The following is a 27,635-nucleotide window of genomic DNA, read 5'->3' on the forward strand; positions in this document are numbered from 1 at the left end:
ATGACCTGAACCGAAGTCAGATGCTTAACAGACTGAGCCCCCCAGGCGCCCTTTGCCCGGGACACTTCTCTCTGGCACATAGCTATCTCTCCTTGGTTAACAGTTCAAAAGCCATGTCCCCCAAGAGGCCCTACCTGGCCTTCGTCACAGCCCCAGTGACCAGGTGTGCCTCAGGCACCTTTGGGCTCTGTCTTTCATCCGTCCACGTGGCTCAGCCCTCTCCACACCTTTCTCACCTCACCAGAGCCCCCTCACCTGCTCACCTCCTGCCGCAGGTTGGCCGTGATTCGGATCCCCCGCGGCCACCCCCGGACGGGACGCGGTGGGGCGTGGGGGGAAGCGTCACCTCCAAGCATGGCTGCCGGTCCCTCTAACCGGTCCCTTCTGCACGATGCCGAGAGGGTGTCTGTCTCCCTTCGCCTTTAGCTGCGTCGTCAAGCACCCTGCTTTCCCAATCCTTGGTAACCTTGGTCTAGGACACACTGGGGCAGGCGTAGGGATCGTGCTGTACCCCACACGTGAGCTGCTCCGCTGACCGTTTGGAAACCAGGTGAGACCTGGGTCCCTGCCATAAAAGGGAGGCGGCCTGTGTGGTGATGACGGATGTTAACTAGACTCATTGAGGCGATCGTCCCATGATGTGGACACACACTGAAGCATTCTGTTGCACACCTGACCCTAATATAATGTCGTATGTCGATTACGTCTCAACAAGATAATAGGAAGTAGACAATAAACCTGAAATAATGCTCAGCCTTAACGTAAGGAAAAAAAAAAAAGAAGAAGGTAGCATATATTTAATGAGGACTGACCAGGTTCCAGGCCCCGTGATGACAATGAAGACGAAGACCCCGTCCCTCCCGAGATGGGTCTGTCCGGCACCTTCCGGCTCTCTCCGACCCTCCAGATTCCTCCTTGTACCCTTAGCTTGCCTCCCTCATTTTCCCCTCTCGGGAAGCATTTGAGATTCTAGTCCCTGTTGTCAAAATTGTTAAGGAGGTTGGTGCAGGTTCTATCTATCTATCTATCTATTTTGAGAGAGTGGTGGGAAAGGGATCAGCACAGAGCCCGGCATGGGGCTTGAACTCACGAACCACAAGATCAGGACCTGAGCCAAAGTAGGCTGCTCCACCGACTGAGCCGCCCAGGCGCCCCTCCACTCGTTTCTGTCCTGACGGCACCCCTCTGGCACCTGCTGTCAGGGCGGACAAATCAGCAGAGGTCAGACGCTTCCGACCCTTGACGGCCGCGGTAAGGAGACGGGCCTTTTCCTTAAAGGCCACGAAGATCTGTGGACGCGCTGGAAAGAGAGGGGCGATCGGTTTTTTGTGATTTCAAGAAAGCACTTTCTACCGCACGCGCGTGTTCCCCAAAAGGTATGACCTGCACCCTTCACAGCAGTGGTACTTTCAAGAGTCCCAAACTCCCCACCTGCCCACGAACAGTAGGGTGGAGGGATAACTGTGACGCAGTCACACGATGCGGGATCTGACGCGGCGACGAGAAAGAATGATCGGCCGCTCCCCGCAGGAACGTGCCAGATGATGCTTCCACAAATCACGTCGTGCGACAAAAACGCAGACAAAAAGGAGTGGAGACCTTCGGATTTTAGGTCAAGCCTGAAAAGAGGACCCACCACCATATATGTGTGTACATATATATATATATGTATATCTGTATGTGTATATATATATGTGTGTGTGTGTGTATATATATATATATATATGTCACCCATTCAGCACCATTTTAGAGATGGCGGTGGCTGGTCCGGGGCAGTGGCTAGCAATCTTACAACGAGCAGCATTAAGAGACACTAAATGAGAGATAACACCTCCGAGACGGGGCGCTGCAGAGACGAATGGGGGAGAGCTTTGGCTGCGGGAGGAAGATCACAGGAACAGAGAAGCAGAGGAAAGAGACTCTCTCGGCCCGACCCTCTTAGGCGTGGGGTGCCAATGGCAGTGAGCCACGCGGACACGCGCCCTCTGAAACCGAGGCAGGGTTCCAGGGGAGCTCCAAGCAAAAGGGAAGGTGAGATTGGCCGATGAAACATTTATTTGCCTAAGAAATATGACACGATTATGAGACACGTGTAGCCGGAATGGAGCCGGGCCGCGGAAAGCCGCCCCCCCATAAATTTCCAGGAAAGGTGCCTAAAGCATCCCTCCCCTTCCTTCAGGTACCATCTGCTCCGGGACTCTCCCCGCTTCCTCCTCGCCTCTCCCACCCACCCCACCGACGTCTCTATCAAGTTCTTGCTGAAACCTGGAAAAGGCAAAACAGTTCCAGCAGGGAAAGCTTTAACTTGTCACCTCCTGTTCTTGGATTTCCAAAGCACGGAGGCCTGCGGAATATGTTTCCAATATCCTCTCATCTCTCGGTTCGAGTGTGCTCTCTTCCACACCGGGGAGGTTCTGACCCCTGGCGTCTCTGGGGAAGAGGGGTTTGGAGTGGGGTCAGGCTTGTCAGAAAGAGAGAGGCCACGGCGCCCTGAGCAGCCCCCCGCCCCCCGCTCCTTTAATGCATTTAACCTGGAAGAGGCACTGTTCCAGCCGAGATTAGATTACGGGGTTGGTGAAGGTGGCCTAACAAATGGCGAATGGCGGCGTGTGGGGCTGAGCTAATCTCTGTTGACACGCATCTAATGCAAGGCCCGTGTTGAAGGCAGCGGGTCCCGTCTGCAGCCCGAGTTTGCCTTGATGACCGGAGGGGGAGGTGAGGCCCAGCCAAAGCCGCTGGGATGCCTGTCTCTTTCAATCTTAGAGAGCCTGGAGCGTGCACGTCATTATTTAAAGGTCTCCTGGTACCAGCAAAATGTCCCTGCTTCCTGTGGGCAATGAGGTCAATTTCGTCTGTTCTCGGAGAAGCGTTTGATGATTGCATTTCTGTAAAACGTTCCCGGGGCTCACCTCCCTGAAGTGCGCGAACTGTATCGTTCCCTGACACAGCAAACTCCGGTTGGTTCTGTCTCTGTGCGGGATACTTATGTGGGAGCCATGGGACCCTGTTTTCAATTCGCTGTTGAGACTCACACAAAAGAGGGCACTGTCCAGCTCTCCCACCTCCTCACTGTGGGACACTGGCCACATGGAAACTTCCCAAGCCTCGGCTCCCTCATCTGGGGCTTGTTTGGTCCCCTACTCCAAGGACCAGCACAGGATAGTTACTTAAATATTTGTAGAATGAGAACAGCTATGGAATCAAGAAAGCTAACTGGAAATATGCACAGCAGAATCGAAGAAAACTATCCATTTACCCAAATGCCATGCTCTACACTATTTTTTGGCAAGAAGTTTTTCCATCTCCTTCCTCCCCCTGCTCCCAACCTGATGGCTAAAACGTAAGGGTCACCAGGGTAGGGACTGTTGCCTGTTTGCTTATCTAATGCATCTCAAACCCGCGGATGAGTGCCCGGATCGTTACCAGAAGCACAACAAAGTTCTGATAAATATTTAGCAAATAGTAAGTTGAATGGATGAATGAATGAAGTGAACACGAAAGTCCCCGGGATCAACTCTCCTGAAAGGTGGGGGAAGGCAAGCCATCGAACTATTTAACAGTTCCGTTATCATTTTACTCCCCTTCTGCTTTTCAGCAACATCAATTGCTCTACGTTTAAATTTGAAAATATTCACTGATTCATGGCATATCAGGCACTATGTATCCAGGCTCTTTAGTCAAGGAATATGGGCTTGGATTCCAGCTCCATCACGTGTTGGTTGGGTGACCTTGTGCAAGTCCCTTAACCGCTCTGAGTCTCTATGTCCTCATCCGTACATTGGAGAAAATAATACCGCCTAGCTGTTAGTATTGTTGTGAGCTTCAAATGAGTTCTTATGTGTCAAGTTTTAAGAATGATGTCTGGAACCTTCGTAGCTGTTGTTGGTATTTGTTAAGTATTGAATCGTGTTGGTATTTACAAACGAGATCCGGTTGAGAGAACAGAGAAACTGTAAATAATATTCGAAAAGAGAAAGAAAGATATAGAGAGACACGAGGGTCTTGAAAGTCACTTTATCGAGGAATGACTGACGTACAAAAAACTTTTAAGTATCTGATGTGTGCAACTTGACGAGTTTGAAATGTACACCCTTGCCACCATCACCCAAATCTATGCCGTAGACATAGCTGTCACCTCCAAAAGTTTCTTCCAGCCCTCTTTGCTATTCGTGTGCAGGTGTGGGTGATGAGAGCAGTTCCCATGCTCTTCGCTGGACTTCCTAATTTTGTGTAACTGGAGCTTACCCCCCTTTGACCGACCACTCCCTGGGTCCCCTCCCCCAGCCCTTGGCCACTCCCATTCTACTCTCTGTTTTTATGAGTTCGATTATTTTAGATTCCACACGTAAGTGGTACGGGGTAGCATTTGTGCTTCTGTGTCTGGCTTGTTTCACTTAGTATAACGTCCTCCGGGTTCACAAATGGCAGGATTTTCTTCTTTTTGGGGGGCTGAATACTATGCCAATCTATATGCAAATACCACATATTCTTTTTTTTTTAATTTTTTTTATGTTTATTTATGTCTTGAGAGAGAGAGAGAGAGAGAGAGAGAGAGGGACAGGGTGCGAGTGGGGGAGGGGCAGAGAGAGAAGGAGACACAGAATCTGAAGCAGGCTCCAGGTTCTGAGCTGTCCGCACAGAGCCCGACGCGGGGCTTGAACCCATGGAACACGAAAATCATGACCCGAGCCGGAGTCGGACGCTCAACCCGCTGAGCTGCCCGGGCGCCCCAAATATCACACATTCTTTATCCATGCATCCACTCGTGGACATTTAGGTCGCCTCCGGGTCTTGGATACAGTGAATAATGGTGCAGTAGACATGGAAATGAAGATCTCTCTTTGAGATCCTGATTTCAACTTCTTTGGTTATACACCCAAAAGTGGGATTGCCGGATCATACAGTAGCTCTATTTTTTATTTTTCTGAGGAACCTCCATACTGTTTTCCACAGTTGGCTACACCAATTTACATTCCCACCAACCAGTGCACGAGGGGTCCCTTTTCTCCACATCCTCACCAACACCTGTTATCTTTTGCTCGTTTTGGTAACAGCCATCCTCAGAGGGGTGAGACGATATCACATTGTGGTTTTGCTTTCCATTTCCCTGAAGATTAGCGATGTTGAGTACCTTCCCATGTACCCGCTGGCCATTTGAATGTCTTCCCCAGAGGATTGTCTATTCCGTTCCTCTGCCTATTTTCTAATTGAGTTGGGCTTCATGCTGTTGAGGTCTAAGAGTTCCTTATATATTCTGGATCCTAACTCTCAGATATATGGTTTGCATGAGACTATTTTTAAAATACACAATATACCGGACAAACACACACCCCTAATTTACGTCTCAACAAAAGGGTTACCATTCTGGGAGGTATCAGACTGGCTGGAGAAGCAGAGAGCTAAAATAGAACACGTTTTTTGGAGAACAATATTCAAAAACATTCTCTCCAAGGAAGATTCAGCAGCCAATTTTATTTTTTTTTAATTTTTTTTTTAACATTTATTTATTTTTGAGACAGAGAGAGACAAAGCATGAACAGGGAGGGGCAGAGAGAGAGGGAGACACAGAATCGGAAGCAGGCTCCAGGCTCTGAGCCATCAGCCCAGAGCCCGACGCGGGGCTTGAACTCACGGACCGCGAGATCGTGACCTGAGCCGAAGTCGGACGCTCAACCGACTGAGCCACCCAGGCGCCCCATCAGCAGCCAATTTTAAAAGCCAGTTTTGACCAATCTCGCCTAGAATCACAGATGTCAAAAGCCTCATTTAATTAATTAATTTATTAACAGTTTATTAATAGTTAATTTAAATACTATATTACATACTCTATTAAAAGGATGACCTGTCATGTCTAAGGAGAGTTTGTTTTAGGAATACAATATAAAATAGCTTGTTTAACAGGCAAGGTAGAAATGTATAATAACCCCAATAGATTCATAAAAGGCCATTGCAAAAAAAAAAAAAAAAAAGACATCCATTCACCAAAAATCCTTTCAGAAAACTTGGAACGGAAAGATGGCTTAAAAAAACAACAACAACATTGTGATGATTATCTATCTCAAAACCACATCCACGATGTCATTTAATGGTAACTCACTACAAGTATTTTTATTGGAATCTAAATAAGACAATGATGTTCTCCATCGCCATTAACATTTAACATTTTTCCTGAAAGGCCTAGGCTCTGTAAGAATTCATATAGCCAAAATAAAAAATAGACATATAGACATGAAAAGGAGGAAAATATCACTTGCAGATGACAATATTCTACCTTTGAAAATATAAAGGAAACCACTAAAAAACAACAAAACCCAATACAGAGCTTAGTCGTGTTGCCAGATATCAAATTAAACATTCACAAATCAATAGCTTCTTAAACAGCCGCAAACAGCGGTTAGGAAAATAAAAAAGATTCAGCCAAAATAGCAACAATTTTCATCAAACGCCTAGAGAAAACCATAATAGAACACGTATCTGACCCACATGCAGAAAACTACCAAACCTCCTTAATGGACACATTAAAAAAATGGGCTCAAATGAAGCGATTCAACCTTGTAAAAGATGTCATTTCTTCCAGGCTGCTTAAGCTACAGTGTGATGTTTTTTAAAAAAAATTTTTTTTTTCAACGTTTATTTATTTTTGGGACAGAGAGAGACAGAGCATGAACAGGGGAGGGGCAGAGAGAGAGGGAGACACAGAATCGGAAACAGGCTCCAGGCTCTGAGCCATCAGCCCAGAGCCCGACGCGGGGCTCGAACTCACGGACCGCGAGATCGTGACCTGGCTGAAGTCGGACGCTTAACCGACTGCGCCACCCAGGCGCCCCTACAGTGCGATGTTTTGGTGAGACGCAGGTTAAGGATGGGACAATGCCAAGGTACCTCGTTTGCAAGACCATCTAGATGGCTAAATGCATGGGATTGGCCATTAATTTCTTTCCAAAGGTGAAAGTATTTGCCTTTCTTGATACTCATGCTATCGAGGTACAGTCATCAGATTGTACGCATTGGCCGAAGAGTCCGCAGAATGTGCTCGAAGGGACAAAAGAGTGAGCCCAGAAATAGACTTTACACAGCAGGTTAGTACATGATAAGACGGCGGCATAGATCAGGGGGCAAGAGGGTTTGTTCAAAAACAAAATGAAGACATCGCTTGTACCTGCCTCATGGAATTGCATGGAAATGATTTCATATATGTGAAGGTCTGAGGACAGTTCTGGAACACGGCCCGTGCTCACTATATGCTATCAGATATTTTTATCATAGTCAAATCCAGGCATATGTTAAATAGTCTACAGATTTGATTATAAAGAACAATTCTTGATATTATTAGTAGTAGTAATGATGTGTTTTTATTATGTTAGTATTTAATATTTTTTATTATTATTTGTAACCGTGTTTTTAAGTGTACTTATTCTGAGAGAGAGAGAGTGAGAGGGACAGAGAGAGAGAGGGAGAGAGAATCCCAAGCAGGCTGTACACTCTCAGCACAGAGCCCGATGTGGGGCTCGAACTCACGAACCGTGAGATCATGACCTGAGATGAATCCAAGAGTCAGACGCTTAACTGACTGAGCCACCCAGGCGCCCTTACAGTTGTTTTTTGGTTTTTGTTTGTTTTTTGTACCTAACACACTGATCTCCACGCTGAGCAGATTTCTGTGTTGTTTTGGAGGCAAACGTTCAGGTTCCCAGTGGCAGCCAATAGAGACAGAAGCTTCTTGGGGCTGCTCTTCCCTTTCCGATTGGCTTTCCACCTTCCAAACCCTAGATTTCAAAATGCCATGCAAAGAGCTTCCCAAGCACTCACCAAGCCAGGTCTTCTAGGGTGTTTAGTCAAGAATCCGCCCACCTATTGGAGCAAAGATACCTTGGAGGACATGATAGCCTGTGAGGCCGGCAATCTCAAACAGAGAGCTCTGCTGTGTTTGGAAATGAGAAGGAAGACAATAGGAGCTCACGGGTAATGTACTCGTAACCGACAAGCCCCCCCCCCGCACCCCCCACCCCGCGTTCCCACCGTATCTTCACCCCAGCTAACGACATGATCTGCTTTTCAAGTTAATTTGAGACCAATGCTTTCCACACCAAGTGCTGGAAGAAGGAAGGTGATGGCTTCCTACCCTATTTCTTGGTGACCTGTACTTTCCCCTGACCCAACGGGTCCACATCTTTCAGCCATGGGTGAAGGCAGCAGAAGGGAGTAGCCTAAGTAAGCTTTTGCCATCACTTTATCCATGGGACCCTCCAATATATATATATATATATATATATATATATATATATATATGTCCCATTGAAAGGAAACCTTGGGTCCTCAACATGATCAGGGCCTCCAAACTGGTCTGTTAAAATCATTCCCACAGCAGAATGCCTAGAATAGGGAAACATGCTTCTGAGATACGGCAGGGTTTCTGGAAATAAAGGGGATAAAACCATCCCAGTGAAGACTTCAGGGTCTCCTTGTCTTCCAAAAAACGGCCTCTCAGGGCTGGACATTTCCATCCAATGGCTTCATTAGCGCTTCTCTCCTTTGAGAAAATGCTCCAGAGGGATTGGATTTCAGGCAGTGAAACGAGCAAGTGGCCAAAATTAGCTTGAGGCCTTCGTGTGATAGGCTAGGGGAAAAACAGATCGAGAGAGGTAACAGAGAGCTCCCCAGGATGCAGGGGCCATTCCTCACCGACTCTCCAGGCCAAAGTAAACCTGAAACCTGATGCTCACAAAACCCGAAATGCCTGATCATTTCTCAGAGGGAAAAATACAACTGGTCTGGAAAAAGATAGCCTTCATGTTCCGGGGCGGGGAGAACTTGTAGATCCAAGGAGCTCTCACTGGGGCCCCGCTGTGTGTTAGATGTCTGCAATTGCTTTTCACGACCTCTCAGTGAGACACCGGCTACTTTCCTCCTTTGACAGATGGAACGCGGAAGTCAGCGTGCCCCAGATGGTCTCTCTGTTTTATCCGATGCCAAGATCGATGCGGAGCGTGGCCTCCTGCAACAAAAGCATCTGTGAGCCGCGGAGATTTTACTGAAGGTCCCACAGGGCAAAAGGAGGAGGGCGTTTATATCAACTCCCAAAAAACGACCGAAATCTTCCCATGAGGCGCGTCCTCTCTCAAGTTGGTCCTCCCATCGGTGCCGATGCTTCGTCCTTTGTCAGTGTGCTTCGCGGCTCCTTTTTCCTCCCTTCCGCCTTTCCTCTGGTGGAGACTCAAATGCCTTCTCCCTCCCCATAGCGGACCTGCCCCCAAGCACGTACACCTACACTCACCACAATGGTCAGCCAACCCCTCACTCCCAGAACGTTCTCCCACCTTCCTTGGATAGTATGGGTGGGGGTGGGGGGGGGCAGAGTAGAGCAAGTTCTCCTCTTGTCAATCTGAGCAAACAAAACCCAGGAAGAGTGATGCAGTTTCCTTACTGTGGCCATAAGGAATGTTTGCAAAGTCAGACATTTTCACTTCTAGATCAGCCTCTGCCTCCCACCGCCCCCTCCGCCCCACCACCCATAGTTCTGTGAAGTTAAGCGTTGGTTACGTAGAGATAAGGCATGTGAGTTGGAGAACCAAAAGCTTGGAGACACCAAGAGTCAGAGATCTGAAATGGGAGTCAGAAGTCAACGCTTGTCCACAGCGCCTCCAATTCCCTTTGAAACATCCAAGAACATGGGCTCGTGTGCCTTGTCTTCAATACTTGGGTGAGAGAGAGCTTAGTCTCTCCCGACACAACCCAGCCCGTTGTCGGACATTTGTGGGACGTGTTTCCTTTGCATTGAGTCAAAGTCCCTCCTCTTGTAACTTTGCCCCACCACTGCCGACTGTTCCTCCTGGATCTATCCGGAATAAGCCAAGCATCGCTTTGGCATTATGTCTTCTGAATGCTGGGGGCCAGCCACGCGTCCTCTCACTCAGAAGCTTCCTGACGTCAAGCGAGGGAGTGGACTTTTTCACCCCGTTTTACAGATGGGAGACTCATCTGTTGGAGGTGGAGAGCCCAGGCAAAGACATAGAGAGGGTCACAGGCTGGGCTTCAACTCAGCACCTGGAAAGTTGGGTCTCACGGCAAGAGGCAGGTTGAATGGATTCTCTGTGCACCCTTGGAATTGGGTTTTGCCTACTTTTTAAAATTTTTTTAATATTTATTTTTGAAGGAGAGAGAGAGAGAGACAGAGCATGAGTCGGGGAGGGGCAGAGAGAGAGAGGGAGACACAGAATCCGAAGCAGGCTCCAGGCTCCGAGCTGGCTGTCCAGGGCCCGACGCGGGGCTCGAACTCACGAACCGCGAGATCACGACCTCAGCCGAAGTCGGACGCTCAACCGACTGAGCCACCCCGGTGCCCCAGGGTTTTGCCTACTTTATGAGCACCTCCTGATGTCAGAAGAACAGATCCACAAAGGGATGCTCTTGAGAGCATTCAAATGAGAAAAGAAATAAAAGAACAAAATGGAAGGGAAAAGAAAAGGAGAGAGGCAGAGAAAGAAAGAAAGTCCAGGAGGTATAACATGAGGAGGAAGAACAGAAGAGGGAAAGGAGGGTGCCTGGGTGCCGCCTCAGTCGGTTGAGGATCCAACTCTTGATTTCAGTTCAGGTCACGATCTCACGGTTCATGGGTTCGAGCCCCACCCCGGGCTCCACGCTGACAGTGCGGAACCTGCTTGGGATTCGCTCTCTCCCTCTCTCTCTGCCCCTCCCTTGCTTGTGTGCGCTCTCTCTCTCTCTCTAAAAATAAATAAATAAACTTTTTAAAAAAAAGAATAAAAAAAAGAGAGAGAGAGAGATAAATATGATGCCAATGACCCAAAGGCAGCTAGCTGCCTCTCTCTGTGGGATCCGGAATGCAACTCAGAGACGCTGGTCAATAGACACTGGTTGGTTATACTGAACCGTTAGAGACGCCCAAGCTGTGAGTTAGCCACGTTCGGCCCTGGGAGCAGGGATTCGGCCAAAGGGAACTGTCTTAGGAGTGGAAGGGAAGAATGCAAAGGAGGCGAGGACAGGGTGAGACCTAGAAGGTAGAGGTGGGGGGGGGGGGGAGGGGTAGAAAAAAAAGCAGAGAGAGACGGAAAGATAACACAGCCAAATAACAAAAGTTCCCCGGGCTGGTGAGATCGCGTGCTTTCTCCTCACTTCCCCGTATTTCTCTGTCTCGTCTGCATTTTTTTTTTTTTTTTTTTTTTTTTAACAGCGGTCACAGATTAATTTTACCATCAGCACGCACGATGAATCTATTTCCATTTGGGGAAAATTCCCTTCAAGAAGAACGCATCTGGGGACACTAGCGTTTTCCCCCTGCAAAGCCCGAGGGAGAGACGGAGCTGGTGCTCAGGCCTTTGTAGTAAATATCTCCAGACCACACTAAATCCAATCTTCTCATTTGGGGTTATTTGCTTTCCGGACGGCAGCGCTGTGATGGATCCCAGATTCGGCACTCGTGGCATCTCAATCAGCTGTGTTTAGATGCCGCTGTGACACAAGATTATGACGTTTTGATGGGATTAGGAGATAACTTCGCTTTAATCTATAAAGCCCTGGATGCTTTGGGCTCTGATTACCCCGGCAATTCCCTTTCTGAGCCCCAGCAATTAAGATTAGCCAGAATGCTCCTGTTAATGATCCCCATAGTGAAAGCTCAGGAAATCAGAAATGGGTGGCTTTGTGTTGTGTTTCTTTTTCTTTTTCTTTTTTTTTCTTTTTTCTGGTTCTGTCCCTGCTTTTCCTTTTTTTTTTTTTTTTTTTGTTTTGCTGAAGGCTCTGGCTCTCCCCAAGACCCTTGTCTTCAGATCTTCGTGGGCTGCCTGGCTTGGTTTCTTCCTCTGCTTCCTGGGGACGCCATGTTGGGTGTGCCCCTTTCCCCTTCTTTAATCCAACGGAGTTTGCTTCTGTTTAATTTAATCCTCACGATGCTTGTGCTTGGCACCATCAGTCCCCGCAGTGATGAGTGGATTTTTAAATCTGTCCAAGAAATGAGGGAGCTCAGAGTTACAAAGACTTTAATGAAACTCCTTCTGCCTGAGGAAGTTTGGTTGGTTCCACCATAACCACATTGGCTCGAGGTCATATTTTCCAGAGAGATCTGCTCCCAGAATCCTTCGGCTACAGCAATTTATGGTCTGTGGTCACAACGTTGTTACCTTCGCTCATGCTTTCATTCCTACTAAAATACAGTTGCATGAATACAGTACAAAAAAACAACAAAGGTTATTGGAAAGTACACAGTCCATCTACCATCATTTAAATTAGCTGCATGGGAGAAATAATAGATCATTATGCTGGATGTTCCGGCTCACCCTTCCAGCCCAGCCCTCCACACTGACTTCTGCCCTGGAAGGCTGACCTGGATGGTTAGCATCAACTGACCCCCCTTGCCTTTGGGATTCCAGTTGGGTTGGACCAATGGGAGGCCTCTGCAAGAGATACAAAGGAATGGAGGAGAGAGAGGTGGGGGTATTTAACCTCTCCATCCTTTCCTGCGGGCCTGGGTTTGGCAATGACCCAGTCCCTGTACCAAGGCCACGTCTCTTGTCTGGAGGTCTTTTCTTGCACCTACAGCTCCTTTCACCTTCTGGTAATTTCTCCCTCGCCATGCTTACCTCTTCTGCCCTATGGTGGGGAACACTTCAGGCTATTTTGCCAGTCTCGGGGGTATTTCACTAGGCTCGTTAGCTCCCTTGAACTCTGCTGACGCTTCTGCAAATGGCCCCTTGTTACACTTTCCTCCATTCTTCCGGTGGAGTGAGCCTTCTCTCTCCTGCGGGGACCCCGAACCAATGCCAGCGCTGTGGTTGACACCTGGGTTTCTGGAGTCAGGGGCTCTATCCCTTCCTTGGTACGTGAACTTAGCAAGTATTCCGCCTCCCTGAAACTTCACTGCCTCACCGATAAAATAAACACATAAATAATACCCAATTCATACGGTTGTCATGATGGTTAAGTCTTTTTAAATGGGACGGTGAGTTTGGCACATAGCGATCAGGTTCCTTCCTCGGCCCCCCATAGCCAACGTTGACTTCGTAACAGGCCTCGTGTCCATTATTTTTAAGGCTATTCTTCTCTGAGCCATTTTTTCCCCCCAGTGGCTGACATGATTACGACACACTGGCACGGTAGAGTAGCACAGGATAAAAAATGAGGTGAAAAAGAGAGACTCCATAGCAAGGCGGGCCACCCAGAAGGCTATCGATTGTCCTGCCATCTTTGCGAGGCTTGTCAGGATAAACCCAGATCTGGTAGAACAACAATGGCTGTTATTTATTGAATACCGCCCTTCCCAAACTGGATCATTGATCCCTATCTGTGTTCCCACAGCCTTAGGGGACATTGATTACAATGGGTTGTGATGTCTAGTTTTTGTTCTATTTGTCTTACCATGCTTTTATGATGGAGTGTGGCCTGGGAGTTTTCCTCTCGTGAGTGCTCAACAGAGTCCCTGACATTCATGAAAATGCTCACAAAGTATATTAAGAGAATGAGTGAATGAATGAATGAATGAATGAGGGCAAGAGATACTATGGGTCTCTTTTTTAAAAAAAATTTTTTAATGTTTATTTATTTTTGAGAGAGAGAGAGAGAGTGCAAGCAGGGGAGGGGCAGAGAGAGAGGGAGACACAGAATCCGAAGCAGGATCCAGGCTCTGAGCTGTCAGCACAGAGCACAAACTCAACTCATGGCTCAACTCAACTCAAACTCAACTCAAGCTCAACTCAACACACGGCTCAAACTCATGGTCCACAAGATCATGATCTGAGCAAAAGTCAGACGCTTAACCAACTGAATCACCCAGGCGCCCTGATACTATGGGTCTCTTGAAGCCTGTGGGAATGTTTCACCAAAGAGATGGGACTTAGGCTTTAAAGACAAACATAGCTTAAAATAGGAAGGAAATAACTCAGACTGTTCCAGACCGAGGACACACAAGCAGGGATGGGGGAGAGAGGACGAATGCAAATTTGTTGGACCAGAATAGAGATGTTGGGGACCAGAGTCAAGCAACAGACAACTCAGTTCCAAGAGGTGATTCTGGAACCAGGTTTCTCCCATCTTGTGGTGCTCACGTCTGGGAAAGGTAGCCTAGGTGCCGACCAGGAGGAAGAGGAAATGTATTTGGAGATCCTGGCACAGATAAGGAAGGTTGGAAGACATCCTGGAGAGCCATACGTGCCAGACTGAATTCTGAGTATATTCCATGGCTGGATCCCATCAAATGAGTCCGTTGCTCCCAACGTAAGGTGACATTTTGGAAAATGGAAGATGATCTATGAAACACGATTATAGGTCGAGAGACTGCCAGGGAGGGGCTAGAGAAGGTTCTGGGGAGACGCTAAGCCCACCGAGGAGTCAGTCAGGTCCTGTGCATCTCAGACATTGTCAGTCTTCAGCAACCCTGGATCGTCAGACCAAAAAAAAAAAAAGTGCTGCTAGCCCAGCCCCTTCTGCAGTCGACCATTCAGGAAAGGAAAAGGAAGGAAAGAGAAGGGGGAAATCTTGTTCTTCAAAGCCGTTCAGAATTTGTAGTATGAGGGTTGGCCTCATTGCTTCCTCTGATGACAGGCCATGATGGGTCTCCCAGGCCTGAGGGCTTTCCCAGGGCTCTGCCCTTGTAGCACTAAAACCAGGAGAGGCCCAGGCAAACTGGGACCAGTCAGTCACGGGAGCTCTGGCATCCGAGAAGCCTGGGTTCGAATCCCAGCTCTGCCACCAGGTGAACCTGTGACTTGGGGCAAGTCCGTTTATCTCCGTGAGCTTGGACTTCCTCATCTTTAATACGGGACCAATGAAACAGCCAAGGCCTTGGGTTGGGTGCGAGGGTTGAATGCGATCGTGCCTGGAAAGACACTTAGCAATATGTCGGTGCATAGAGCACGCCCGGTCAAGGTGGAGCGGGGCTCTCTTCCTTGACTTACAAGGGACTGGTTTACCACGGGGCCCCCAAGAGGGTGGAGGTTCTTGCTGGCGGCGGTAGGGGTGGGGGAGCGAGGGAGGAGCTCACGCCCAGGGTGGGAGACTCACTCCCCACTCTGGTCCCGCGGGCAGGGCTGGCCAGGTGGTGCTCAGATGCGTGGGGCAGGAGGGACTGCTTGATACGACCAGGGCCATCGGGACTCAGAGGAGCGAGGAGGGCGGCCCGCCCGGGGGTCTGCGATCCCCAACTCTTGCCACCAAAGGAGGAAAGGCAGGGGGTGAGGGGGAAGTGATAAGAAGGCCCCGAGGAGTGTTTTATTCCGGAGCTTTTCAAAGTTCACCCCTTCCTCTCACAGGAACCGAAGTTTAATAACCAGAGCCAGGGAGTGAAAGAGAAAGAAACCAGACAAGCAAACCGTCCCCTGGAAACAGGTCACGTTGTGTTCAGAAGTAGGCTTTGAAATTGCGCATGGGTAACCACAGCAGAGAGGGCTTGGGCCCCTCCGTTCCCGCCTGAGGGTGAGCTGGAAAAAAAAGAGAAGAAATAAAAGGGAGGAAGAAAAGCGAGGAATTAAAGCCAAAGGAAGGGGACCCGTTGAGACCATCAGGAGAGACGAGAGAGGAAACAAAACCATTTTCCTGCACTTACGCAGGGCACAGAAAGGAGCCCGCCGTGGACCCCCGGCTTCGAGAACTTCACGGTCTTCCTGAGGTTGTTGGGATGGTGGAAATGCACAATTGTTTTTGAAGTGGTCCTCGGGGCTCTCCTTCCTGTGCCTGCTCATCCGTACCCTCAAAACCGGCCTTTGATTTCAGAGATGAGGACACGGAGGCTCAGAGAGGTCAAGTAACTCATCCGAGGGCACACAGCCAGTAGGGGGCAATGCCAGGGTTTGGACCCATTTCTAATGAGCATGGAGATGTGACCAATAACTGCTCCCCAGTGTCATCTGAAGGCGAAAGGGAATGAGGACCCCAAGCATAGTACGGGAATGCCAAGGAGGAGGACGTACAGACTAAAGAACGAGCCTGCTCGGCCTCAGCGCTGTTGAAACGTGCTGGTGGGGGCTGTCCTGTGCACGGTGGGGTGCAGACCAGCATCCTTGGCCTCTCCCTACCGGATGTGAGTAGCGCCACCCCAGTGGGGGCAAAAAACCAAAAATGCCTCCAGACATTGGCAAACACCTCCGAGGAACAAACTCACCTCCCTGTTGAGAACACGGGCGTAGACAAAGGTGTAAAAACTAGTAATTACTATGAACCGAGGCCCAACTGAATGCACCGTGGGAGACACTTGAGCTCCTTGAATTTCTCCGGGCGTCCCCAGAAGAACCCGACTCGGCGGGCGGGAGCACGTCTGTTTCACGGACGAGGCATCTTGGGTCTCAGAGAGCTTAGGGTGCACACAGCTGGCCAGACCCAGAGCTGGGACTTGAACTCAATTCTGTAAACCGCTCTCCCCGACACTGTTCAGAGAGGGAAACAGCAGATGGGGAGGGGAGGAGCAGAGGAGAGACACAGAGCACCCCGATGTGGAAAATGGGTCCACCGTGTGGCCTGGCGGCATCCTGCCACGGCTGGGTGGGGATCCCCTTAAGCTGCTCTGTCCCAGACAGCCCCCAGGGGCTGACCTCCTCCCCCTGACGCGTCCCTTCCTGTGAGAGTGCCCTGCACGTGAGCCCAGCCTCTCTCTCTCCTCTCTCTCTCTCTCTCTCATATCTCATAAGGAGAGACAACACATTCCAAATGCACAGTGATTTATGGGACAAAGCCACTTCCCTTGACCAAGCATCTCTCTTCACAGGAACGCATATGTTGGGGAGCATCTATTCTAGAAACGACCCACATTCATTGTCTGCCAGGAGCCACTGGCCTCGGGGAATTCCAGAAATGCCCCTAAATTACAAACGAACTGGGGGGGGGGAACATTCCCCCAGAAACCTTCACCCAAAGCCTGAGCAGAGCTATAAATCACCCGCCCAGCAACACATACTGCCGTAAACCACAGATGTGTGGAGAACGGCAAGGTGAGTGTCTGACGACAGAAGGCAAGGTTGGCCAAGAACTTGGAAAGGGTGGCTGGTTGTTTGAGGAACTCATCCTGACCTTTCCCACTTGCAGCAGCTTTTAGCCTGACATTTCATGGCCGATACCTTTAGAGCAGGAAGCAAATTTCTCCCAAGGAGTTTTCTTTTTTCTTTTTTCTTTTTTCTTTTTTCTTTTTAATAATCACCCCCCTCCCCCACCCTCCCCCCACCTTGCCCACCTCTCCTGCAAAATAGCACAGCTTTTGTTCTCAATCTTCCAGGGGGTGAAGGTTCCCTTTGAAAATGTGATGACAGGCACGGGCTCCTCCCTTCATTAAATAAATGATTATTTACTTGCACCAAAGGCTTCACAAATGGTTAAGACGGGTTTATGGGGGGGGGGGTTCTTTTTTCTTTTTTTTTCCTAGAAAGATAAAGGGCTTTTTCCCTCCTGTCATATTTAAAAAAAAAAAACATTTTTTTTTTTGAGTATTGATTTTTTTTTGAACTTTTACGGACTATCGCATACCTGCCGAAGAGCGCACAAATCCTGTGTCCCGCTTAGTTTCACAAACAAACTGGTGTAACGTGTGCCCAGATCAAGAAAAAGAGCAGCACTGTGGGTAGCTGGGGTTTGTTTCTCCCCATTAGCATAGAGGGTTCCAGTCTGCCCACGGGCCCAGTTTATTTCCATCCTCCTCTCGAGAGGCCCTTGGGATTTATTCATTCTTACCGAAGTTGACTGAAATCCTGTCCTTTTGCGCTGGAGCGTTAACCTTCCCTGTGTGTGTGTGTGTGTGTGTGTGTGTGTGTGCGCCTCACTCTCCAGTTGACGATAGGAATGCGTAATATATTCTTGTGGCAAAAAATAAATTCCATCATTTCAGGTGAGGACAAGCAGCGAAGGTTCTTTTGCCTTCCTTTCTCCTTCCCATCCCAGCTTAACTCAGCTCCGTTCTTCCTGGTTTGCTGAGTTTCGTTCAAGACATTTCTCTCTGCATCGGTGCACAGATCTAGGCAATGCACAAGGGGAAGCTTTTAAATTGTGTTTTTACACGGATGCAACTGCTGTGCCGTTTGGTTTGGGGTTTTTGTTCCCCTCACTTATCAACATATCCTGGAGATCTTTCCCCAGGTCACCTCTTTAAACTGCTGAACGCTCTTCCCGTGCGTGGGCAATGCCATGATTAACTTGACCAGTGTCCCACCGATGAGCATTTAGGCCATCTCATGTTTTGTGCTCTTGCAAATACGACGGCAGCGACCATCTTTTTTTTTTTTTTTAATGTGCTTCTTCACGACCATTTGCAAGTAGTTCTCTAGGAGAGAAACAGAGAGGTAGAATTCCTAGGCGCACACATTTGCCTTTAAGTGATTTTTAGGAGGTCTGATGGACCGTCCAAGCCACCATGAATTCTAGGTAGAGCTCTTGATATCTGTGAAGGCATTTGGCAGAATGACCCGAATTTACTCGGCTTTTTAAAGACTGGCAGATGCCCGCGTTCGGAGGAACAGAGGAGGAATTTCACGTAGATTCCATCTAGTGACAGTTTCCCCGCACCTTGGGCCCTTGGGATGGGACACCGTCCAGAGACCCCATGAGAGGAAGAATCTACTTACTGTCTGCCTGGGGTGGAGCTGGCTCGAAATGAATATGCCTGAGATTCAAGGGGGCAGCCCTTCAGGGACAACCACAATAGTTACGGTAATAACACGACGAACATGAGCTGAATACTTACCCCGTGTCCAGCGGTGTGCCTGGATTGCCCATTCAATTCTTGCCATTCTCTTAGGGGGAGAGTACTAACCTTTGAATCTCATTTCTCCAGCTGGACAAACGGAGCCTCGGACAGTCGCTTGCCCAAAGTCACGCGGACGCAGATTACTGGGAGACTATACCGTGGGGCTCTTGCCTACAGAAAGCTCACGAACTGGTGGGAGAAACAGAATAAACCACCAGGGGATGACAGTACCATTGGATGGGTCATATGCAGCGTGCTTCACAGACCATCTCGAAGGCTGCCGAAGAAAGACCCCTTCTAGAAACAGGGAACCTAGAATCAGCCCCTGGACGAGAAAACCTCTCGGTCTCTCCGGGCCCTCCATGCTGCGGGACCAAGTGCTGACACCCTCTGAGGTTCAATCCAGATCTAACACAAATCTTTCCCCCGATCCAAAACCTCCGGGGGTCCGTGGGGCCGGATGTGCTTTGGTGGTGGATGGGGCCGAGAGCTCCTTTGGTTCCAACCCCCCCCCCCCACCTTCCAGTCCCTCCCTTAACAATTAAAACTCTAAACTCATTGGCCCTCTGTTGGGTTGATGGATTGCAACTTTCTCCTTTGGGATTGATGCCTCCTGACTTTTGGACGCGGGAACAATTGATTATTACCCTTTTTAATTTTACGCCCCACCCCCCAAGTCTGCTAACCAGGCAATCGCTGACACGGTCCATACATTATGCGCCTAATTCAGCAGAGGTCTGACACACCCGCCCAGGGGCAGAAGATTAAGCTCTTCCAAATTGCATAGATCAAGGCGAGCCCAGATTGGGTGCTTGGAGACAGGGGTGGGGGTGGGGGTGGGGGGCACCCTTTCATTCCTGCCCTTTGGAGGCCTCCAAGACTAAACAGTTTAGGCCACATCTTGAAGAAAATTGCTTTATCCTTTCACCTTTAAGTGGATTCAGGCACAATCGGTTGACTCAGGAGCGTGCGGAGGTCAGCACACACGCACGCCAGGATGGGAGGGGGGCGTGGGGGTTGTGGGCAGAGCTTCGGGAAGAGGGGAGGCGAATAAAATAAAGGAAGATGTGAACGCGAGGGGGGTCGGTTTCTAACCTCTAACATCTGGTGCCAAATAAGAGTGCGGCGAGGGACAGCATCCAGGCTGGGGCCGGGAGAGGGCGTCGGGAAGGAGGTGCGGTCCCAGACGGTAACTGGGACACACGAGGCCTCCTGCCCCTCTCAGATGTCACGGGAGGAAGTAGAGGGGGGGTGGGAGGAGGAAGACGGTGGGAGGAAGAGGTCAGGTCTCCAATCCCCAGAGACAGGGGACACGCAAATGCTTTGCAGATGGAGGCAACGGGGAGCAGAGAACAAATCGCATCTGGTTGCCTGGGAGCACAGCACAGAGGCAACGGGGGTTACTGGAACTGGGACCCCCTTTTGCAGGAGGAGGAACGCACGGCAACGTCCCCTTGACCGAGAGCATCCTACCACCGGCGGGCTGGTGCGGAGGGGCCCCGAACACAGGGAGCTCCCCCTCCCCAAGTTCCCAGCCTGAGCTGCACTGGCAGTGGCTGGCCATGAATCTGCGGCCACTTCCTCCTCAGTGGGACCTGCCTGCCAGCCCGGAATCAGACCTTGAGGAAAGACACCCAGAGAGAGACGTTGAGCTCCCAAGTTGCACAATTTGGCCTCCCGGGCACAGCAGGAAGGGTGCCCGTGCGGGAGCCAGAGGACCAGCTTCGAAAGCGCCATCCGCCAGGAGAGCTGCACGTGCTCCGAGCCCTCGTAGCTCTCTGTTCCAGCAAACGCATTCACCCCTTCTCGCTCCGTCCTCCCAGTACCACCGAATACAACTTCGTTGCCACATCTCTCCTTCTTCCTCCGTCGTTCTCAGGAAGTGTGCCGAGAGACCTCCCAGACGCTGAAGGGCCCAGGCGCTAAACTTAGCAGGGACACCAGTCAGGGTTCCTTCAGCTGCAAGGAACAGAAAAGCCCACTCGCCATGCACTAAACCTTAAAGATACTTCCTTTGGGCATATTTTGGACCTCTGGAGACAAGTGGTTATTTATTTTCCAGGTGCGAGCAGCCAGTCAGCTGGGCACCAAAACAAGCTGTGCCCATCTGTCCTTTCTGGGGCTCAGTATATTGACTTTTCCTGCTGAGCCACTCTTGCTTACAAGATGGCGGTCACAGGTCCAGGTATCGTGACCTCAGCCAAAGGCACAAAGTGTGGGGGGGGGGTGGGGGGGGTCTTTTCCTGGAATTACCTTTTCCTTTGATCAATGTTTGTAGGCAATGTTTCCAGTCATCGTTGTTGCCCCATCCAAGTCTCACGGACAAGAATTGGGTCACGTGACCACCACTAGCCCACAGGCCAAAACATGAACAAAATCTACTGGTAGGAAATACAGGAAATGGCTCCTGGCTGGTCTGTCTCACCATCTCCCCCAGATTTTTCCTTCAGTGTCCTAATCTGGTGATTGGTTCCACCATCTACCCCATCACCCAAGCCAGATACGTGGGTCTACATCATCTCATAACCAAACCATCCCTGGGTCCGCTCTCCCCCTCACCTACTCTTCTCTTGAGCCCTGTCCTCTACACTGCTCTTTGACTCTAAGGAATCCCTCATACGGTGCTAGGCATACCACAAGCACTCGATAAATGCCAAGATTCACTTCAGTGGCTCTACAGTTCTGCAGCTGTGGGACCAACTTCATGAACAAGGAAGCTCCCACTGGAAAACTCACGTTCCTGGGTTCCAGTTATTACTTAAGAACAGATTTGTGGTTGAATGTCCAGATATTGGAGTCACAGAGCCCGGATTCGAATGCCTCCTCCACTCCACCTCAGCTCGTGGGGCCCTGGGCAACCTGCTAAAGCACTGCGGGCCTCAGTTTTCTCATCTGTGAAATGGAAATGATAATACAATTCATACGTCTTAGGACGAAGCTATGGTTAAGCACGCTAATACATTTAGGCGCTTAGCACAGCATAAACAAAGGGTGTGACGGTTATAACAGGTATTTGTTTATGCAGCAGGACCCTTCGGCCAACATCTCCCCATGGCCCCGGCCTCCCTGCCCCTGGTGACCTGCCCACTTTCTGCTTCTACGGATTCGACTTTTTTAGATTCCGCACATCAGTGAGATCGTGTAGTATTATTCTTTCTGTGTCTGGCTTATCTCACTTAGCATTGCGTCCTCCAGTTCCATCTGTGTTGTCTTCAATGGCGAGATCTCCTTCTTTTTTAAGGCTGAATACCGTAATGTCTTGATTCATCCGTCCCTTGACAGGTGGGTATCTTGGCTGCTGTGAATAATGCTGAAGTGACCAATGCAGGCTTTTCTCCCCAGCCGGCCCTCGGGACACACGCTAGAGGGGCGCCGGCTCCCCACCGCAGAGTGGGGATCACAATTCCACGCTCGCCAGCCCTGGGGGCCGGTGGGGGGGCTTGGTGACCGAGGCTCACTTCCATTGCTTTAAAAGGAAATGGGGCAAGAGAGCTCTCGACAGCTTTGCTGATATTTATTTCTGGCCAGATCAAAGGTCCTGTCGGCAACCTGTCCTGATGTCTTGATTCCTGTTTTTCTTAGCAAAAATTTTTTTTCCGGATGGTGTTCACTCCAAATAAGCTACTAAGAGGCCCCCAGGGAGCGAGAGAGAGAAAGAGAGAGAGGAGAGAGATGGGGCAAGCGGGACCGGATGGGTAGAATTTAGTTGTGTCTTGCATTAAATACGACTGGTACAGATCCCCCTGGCCTGAGATCGATCAGCCACTGTCCTCCGTGGTGGGGATAAGACAAAGCTTGGGGTTCTTTCTGGGTTCCTGGTGGGAGGCACACAGCTTACAGGGCACCCAGGAAAGACTGGATGAGTAGAATTTTAACAGGGATCTTTTACTGAAAGGGAGCGTTACCTAATGGTTAAGGACGCACGACCCGGAGCCAGGCAACGTTTGAATGTCCATTCCACCACTTAACTAAGTGACCTTGGGAAAGTCTTCACCTCTCTGTCTCTTTCTCCATCTGTAAGATGGAGAGGCTAACAGCTCTTACCTTAGAGAGGCGGTGGGAAGAGGAGAGAAATTTATGAAGGTAGAGCGTTAAGAACAATGCCTAGCATATGGCTACTTAAGGATTAGGGCACATGTATTCGCATCCAAGCCTTACAAGAGCCTTTGACTTAGATGTTGCCATTTATAGACCTTAACTGTTGGCAACTCGTTTTGCAAGAAGAGGAAATCCAGAAAGAGGGACTTGAACAACTTGCTTTCAGCTACTAAGTAGCAGGGCCAGGGTTCACAGCCCGGGTTGCCTGACTTGTTTGCAAGATGCCTGTAGTCTGCCTCACCAGGCTAAGAGAACCAACAGGGGGGCGTTTATTCGCCGAGGGCGCAGAGAGCAAGGCTCACTCTTCACTCTTGAGAGGGTTATCCCCGACCCAGCAAGTGAGGTGCTTTGAGCACATCATAGCGAAGGGAGATGACTCACCCCTCGCCCTTCGCTTCTGGATTCCTGGTGATGTCTACAGGGAAGCTCCGGGCCAGCCAAGGCTGCCGTTAGTGGAAGCTTTCGGCAACTTACCAGCTCGGGGGAAACTTTGCCTACGAACTGGTTACGCCGCCCCGGGGGGGACTCGGACAGGCGCTCACTTCCTGCCCGGCTCATGCAAGGTCTGGAGTTGGCATCTGGGATGATGTCAAAGCCCCCGTGGGCTTGGGAAGAGAAGGTTCCAGTTTGCTTAAACGTGCCTTGATAAAAGTACAGCCCCCCAAGCACATTCACCCCGGGCACGTCCACATCCCGCCCCAAATGTCCCCCATTGCCCTGCCTCGGCCAAAGCAGATTTGTTGGGGAGCCTGAAAGCTTGAGGAGCCTCAGGATCCTCCCAGGGAACACCAGACGGGGAACGGCCTGGGCTGCCTTCCTACAGACCCAGAAAAGGGCTTCGTTCTGTTCTGTTTTGCTTTGCGCTTTCCTCTCCCTGATTTCGAATGCGTGCGTCCCCCTCTGATTCTCTTTTTCCTCCGGAGAGCTTCCGCCGGGCTCCCCACGTTGCCGCGCAAATAGCGGCCTCTGACGTTGACCGAGCGGGTCCTAGGAGCCAAGAGCTGTGCCCCTTCCTTTACACATATCACCCTCTTTACATTCACAGCAAACATTCGCGTAAGCACGTGACCCCACACGCTATGATCTTTCCCATTACGCGCCTGTTTCGCTCGCGAACAGTGAAGTTAATCCTCACAACCACTTACTAAGTGAGCCCTTGTGCGTGTCAGGCATTGTGCTGGAGCAGTTGCGCGCATCTCCTTTAATCCTGCCGACAGCCCTCGGCGCTGATATCAGGTGCCCCATTACACAGACGAGCACATGAGTTCAGAGAGGCCAAGTGCACGGCCCCAGGACAAGGACCTGGTGAGTACGGGAGCCAGTTTGGGGAATCAGGTTTGATGGGTCCAAGGCCCAAGAGCTTTGTTCCGGGTCGTGGCGACTCCTACCCGGTGTCAGCTTCTCAAGGGCTGGGCCGGCATTCCAGGCTCTTCGTGCCCCCCTTGGCGTCTGGCTGTGAACTGGATGAACTGAAAAAAAAAAAAGGGGGGGGGGTTGAGGGCGGTAGAGTCAAGGAACCTGTTAGCCACGGGTCTGTCTGCTCAGCGTGGACGTTAGATTTGCAAGCTGGTATACAAACGGCAGAAACAAGACGCTTCTGTTTTTCTTTTGAAGTTTGTTTTCAATGTGTGTTCATTTTTGAGAGACAGAGAGAGACGGAGTGCAAACAGGGGAGGGGCGGAGAGAGAGGGAGACGCAGAATCGGAAGCGGGCTCCAGGCTCCGGGACGCGGGGCTGGAACTGACGAACTGGGAGATGATGACCTGAGCCGAAGTCGGACGCTTAACCGACTGAGCCCCCCAGGACCCCCCCAAGATGTTTCTTTTTTTAATGATCAACCAAAGAAAATTGGAAATAAGAATGAAGCTAAATCAGTCTCTTATGCCCAGGGTGACTAAGTCCTGACAGATACCTGGTGAGCGAATGCACTTGTCTATCCAACTCACGTGGCGCTTGAGACCATCGCTCAGATATTCGCCACGCATCTTGGACTTTGTGTCCACAGCTAAGGTCCTGACCATTCCCCACCTTGCAGTTGCCCCCACCTTTCCCATCTCTGTGAAAGGAAACCCTCTCTTTCCAGGTCCTCAAACCTTTGCAACTCTCCTTGACCCCTCTCTTTCTCACGTCCCACATGAACCTACCAGAAAAATCTGCTTCCGAAATATCTCCTGAAATCTGACGACTTCTTGCCTCTCCCACTGCTCCTGTCGAGGTCTGAGCCGGTGTCACTTCTCACCGGGATTATAGCAAACCCCCCCCCCCCACCCCTCCGCCCCACCGATCTCTCTGAGACACCCCTCTCCTTCCCCCTCTGGTTCATTCTCCCCTCACCAGCCAGAGGGGTCCTGCTCAGAGCTAGTTAGATGATTTCACCCACCTGCTCAAAACTCTCCAGCAGGCTTCCACAGGGCCTTTGCACAGTGGTTCCCTCTGCTTGGGATTCTTTGCCCTTGGAAGCTGCAATCTTTTTGTTGTTGTTATTTGATTTTTTGCTTTTTGAGTGTTTTTGTTTTCGTTTTCGTTTTGTTGTTATTGTTTTTGGTTTTTTTGTGTTTTATTTTTTTGTTGTTTTTTGTTGGTTTTGTTGTTACCTTCCTGCTGAGCCAACTCTGACTGCCCTTTATATACCCCTCTCGGGGTGCCTGGGTGGCTCAGTTGATTAAGCATCCGACTCTTAATTTCGGCTCAGGCCGTGATCTCACTACTTTGTGGGCTCCAGCCCCGTGTCTGAGAGTGGATGGAGCCTGCTTGGGATTCTCTGTCTCCCTTTCTCTTCTCCGCTCACTCTCTCTCAAAAATAAATAAACATTAGGGGCGCCTGGGTGGCGCAGTCGGTTAAGCGTCCGACTTCAGCCAGGTCACGATCTCGCGGTCCGTGAGTTCGAGCCCCGCGTCTCTGGGCTGATGGCTCAGAGCCTGGAGCCTGTTTCCGATTCTGTGTCTCCCTCTCTCTCTGCCCCTCCCCCGTTCATGCTCTGTCTCTCTCTGTCCCAAAAATAAATAAACGTTGAAAAAAAAAATTAAAAAAAAAATAATAAATAAATAAACATTAAAAAAATAAAATAAAATAGACCCCTCTCCACTTTCTTAGCACCCAGCATTCTCTAATCTCCCTTAACCCGCTTCATTTTTCTCCAGAGCTAAATTCTATTTATATCTATGGAACATTTTTTTTTTTTTTTTGATGTGTATTTATTTTTGCGAGAGGGAGCAAACGGGCTAGGGATAGAAAGAGAGGGAGACACAGAATCCGAAGCGGGCTCCAGGTTCTGAGCTGTCAGCACAGGTCCGGATGTGGGGCTCGAACTCACCAACTGCGAGATCAAGACCCGGACCGAAGTCGGACACTTGACCGACTGAGCCACCCGGGCGGGCACCCCTGGACCCTTACTATTATATACCAGCATATAAGCTTCATGAGGACAGGAGCTGCCTGTGTCGAGCAAATCTTAAGCCTGGCAAAGAGTAAATATTTGTTGAACGAATGAATGAGTGAATGGCTATGAGGCATTGGTTTCCTTTCACCCCAGTCCAGAAAGGTCTGCTATTTACTAGACCCAAGTTCTCCAACAGAACTTTCTGTGATGATGGAGACATGCTACGTCTGAGTTTTCCCACCCAGTATCCACCAGCTACATGTGGTTACTGAGCACTTGAAACAGAGCCAGGGAGGTACTGGACTGAGTTTTGATTCACAGACTTTATTTTTCGGACACTTTTTGGGTTTACAGGAAAACTGAGCAGAAAATACTTAGAAGGGACTGCATTTTCCATTCGATTTCACGTTCGTCAATTTCCATAGCCATGCAGTGCTCACCGTCTTGGGCAGGGCAGGGCTAGCCTGAGACCTCGTCCGTCCTGCCATCACCGCCCGCCAGCCCCCTGAGGGGTTCCCGCAGAGGGTCCCCGGGCAAGGCAGCAAGGGTTTTCCCCCAGAGGTATTCACCAAAGCCCCGAAGGTTGGGTCAGCCTCCTAAGCAGAAAAGTTTGCGGATCGCGCTTTCGGAAAGAAGGAAGCCGGAGCGCCCAGCAACTCGAAACGTGCGATGAAGACAAGCCGATTGCAAACAGGGAGGCCCCTGGCCATCTCGTGAGTCTTCTCAGGAATCCGCTCCTGAGCCTCCTGCCTGACCCACCTCCTCGGGGGCTGCCTCTTCTGTTGGCACTTCCCTTCACCTCCTGTGCTCTCCTGGGGGCCCCAACCTGCCTCTTCTGCTTCGCACCCCTATCCAGCCGGGCCAAGGGCTACCTTGGGTCCCACTGATCATTCTTCCTCTCCGGAGACCCGCTCTGTAATCTGGCTTTTCATCTCCATAACAACCAGGAAAGCAAATACTCACCCCCCCCCCCCCACCCAGCTACAACAGAGATTTTTTTTTTCTAAAGGGTGAAGTGAATGAAGAGGAGAGAGAATAAAATCCAAAAAGGGGGCGGGGGGGGGGTGGTAAATAAACCTTGCCAACAAATAAATAGAGACCTTTCTAAAGGAGAGCAAAGGGACACAGAGAGCTGCCTGTAATTAGCGGCCACCACAGCCCCAAACAAAATCAGACATTCAGCCTTTGCCACTTCGTTGCCATGGAAATGGGACCCGAGATCTGCCAGGCTGTCCTGCAGAAGTGGTTCCTTCCCTGACCGTGCCCACATCAAAGAGGGTCTTCCCATGCTCGCTGATGGCGTGGACCGCGCCCGGGACCCCACCGAGCCTCTAAAGAGGGCAGGCAGGGGGAGGAAAACAGTAGGAAAAATTCCCAAGCGTCCCAAGCCAGACGCGGCAGGGGAAGGACCGAGCCAAGTGTGACCTTAGGGGGTTTCCATGCCTTGGGGCTGCGTGCCAGCCATCGGAGGCTTCCACTGGTCACAC

The sequence above is a fragment of the Leopardus geoffroyi genome, chromosome D3 (genome assembly GCF_018350155.1).
Source record: "Leopardus geoffroyi isolate Oge1 chromosome D3, O.geoffroyi_Oge1_pat1.0, whole genome shotgun sequence".
In the NCBI taxonomy this organism is placed as follows: Eukaryota; Metazoa; Chordata; class Mammalia; order Carnivora; family Felidae; genus Leopardus; species Leopardus geoffroyi.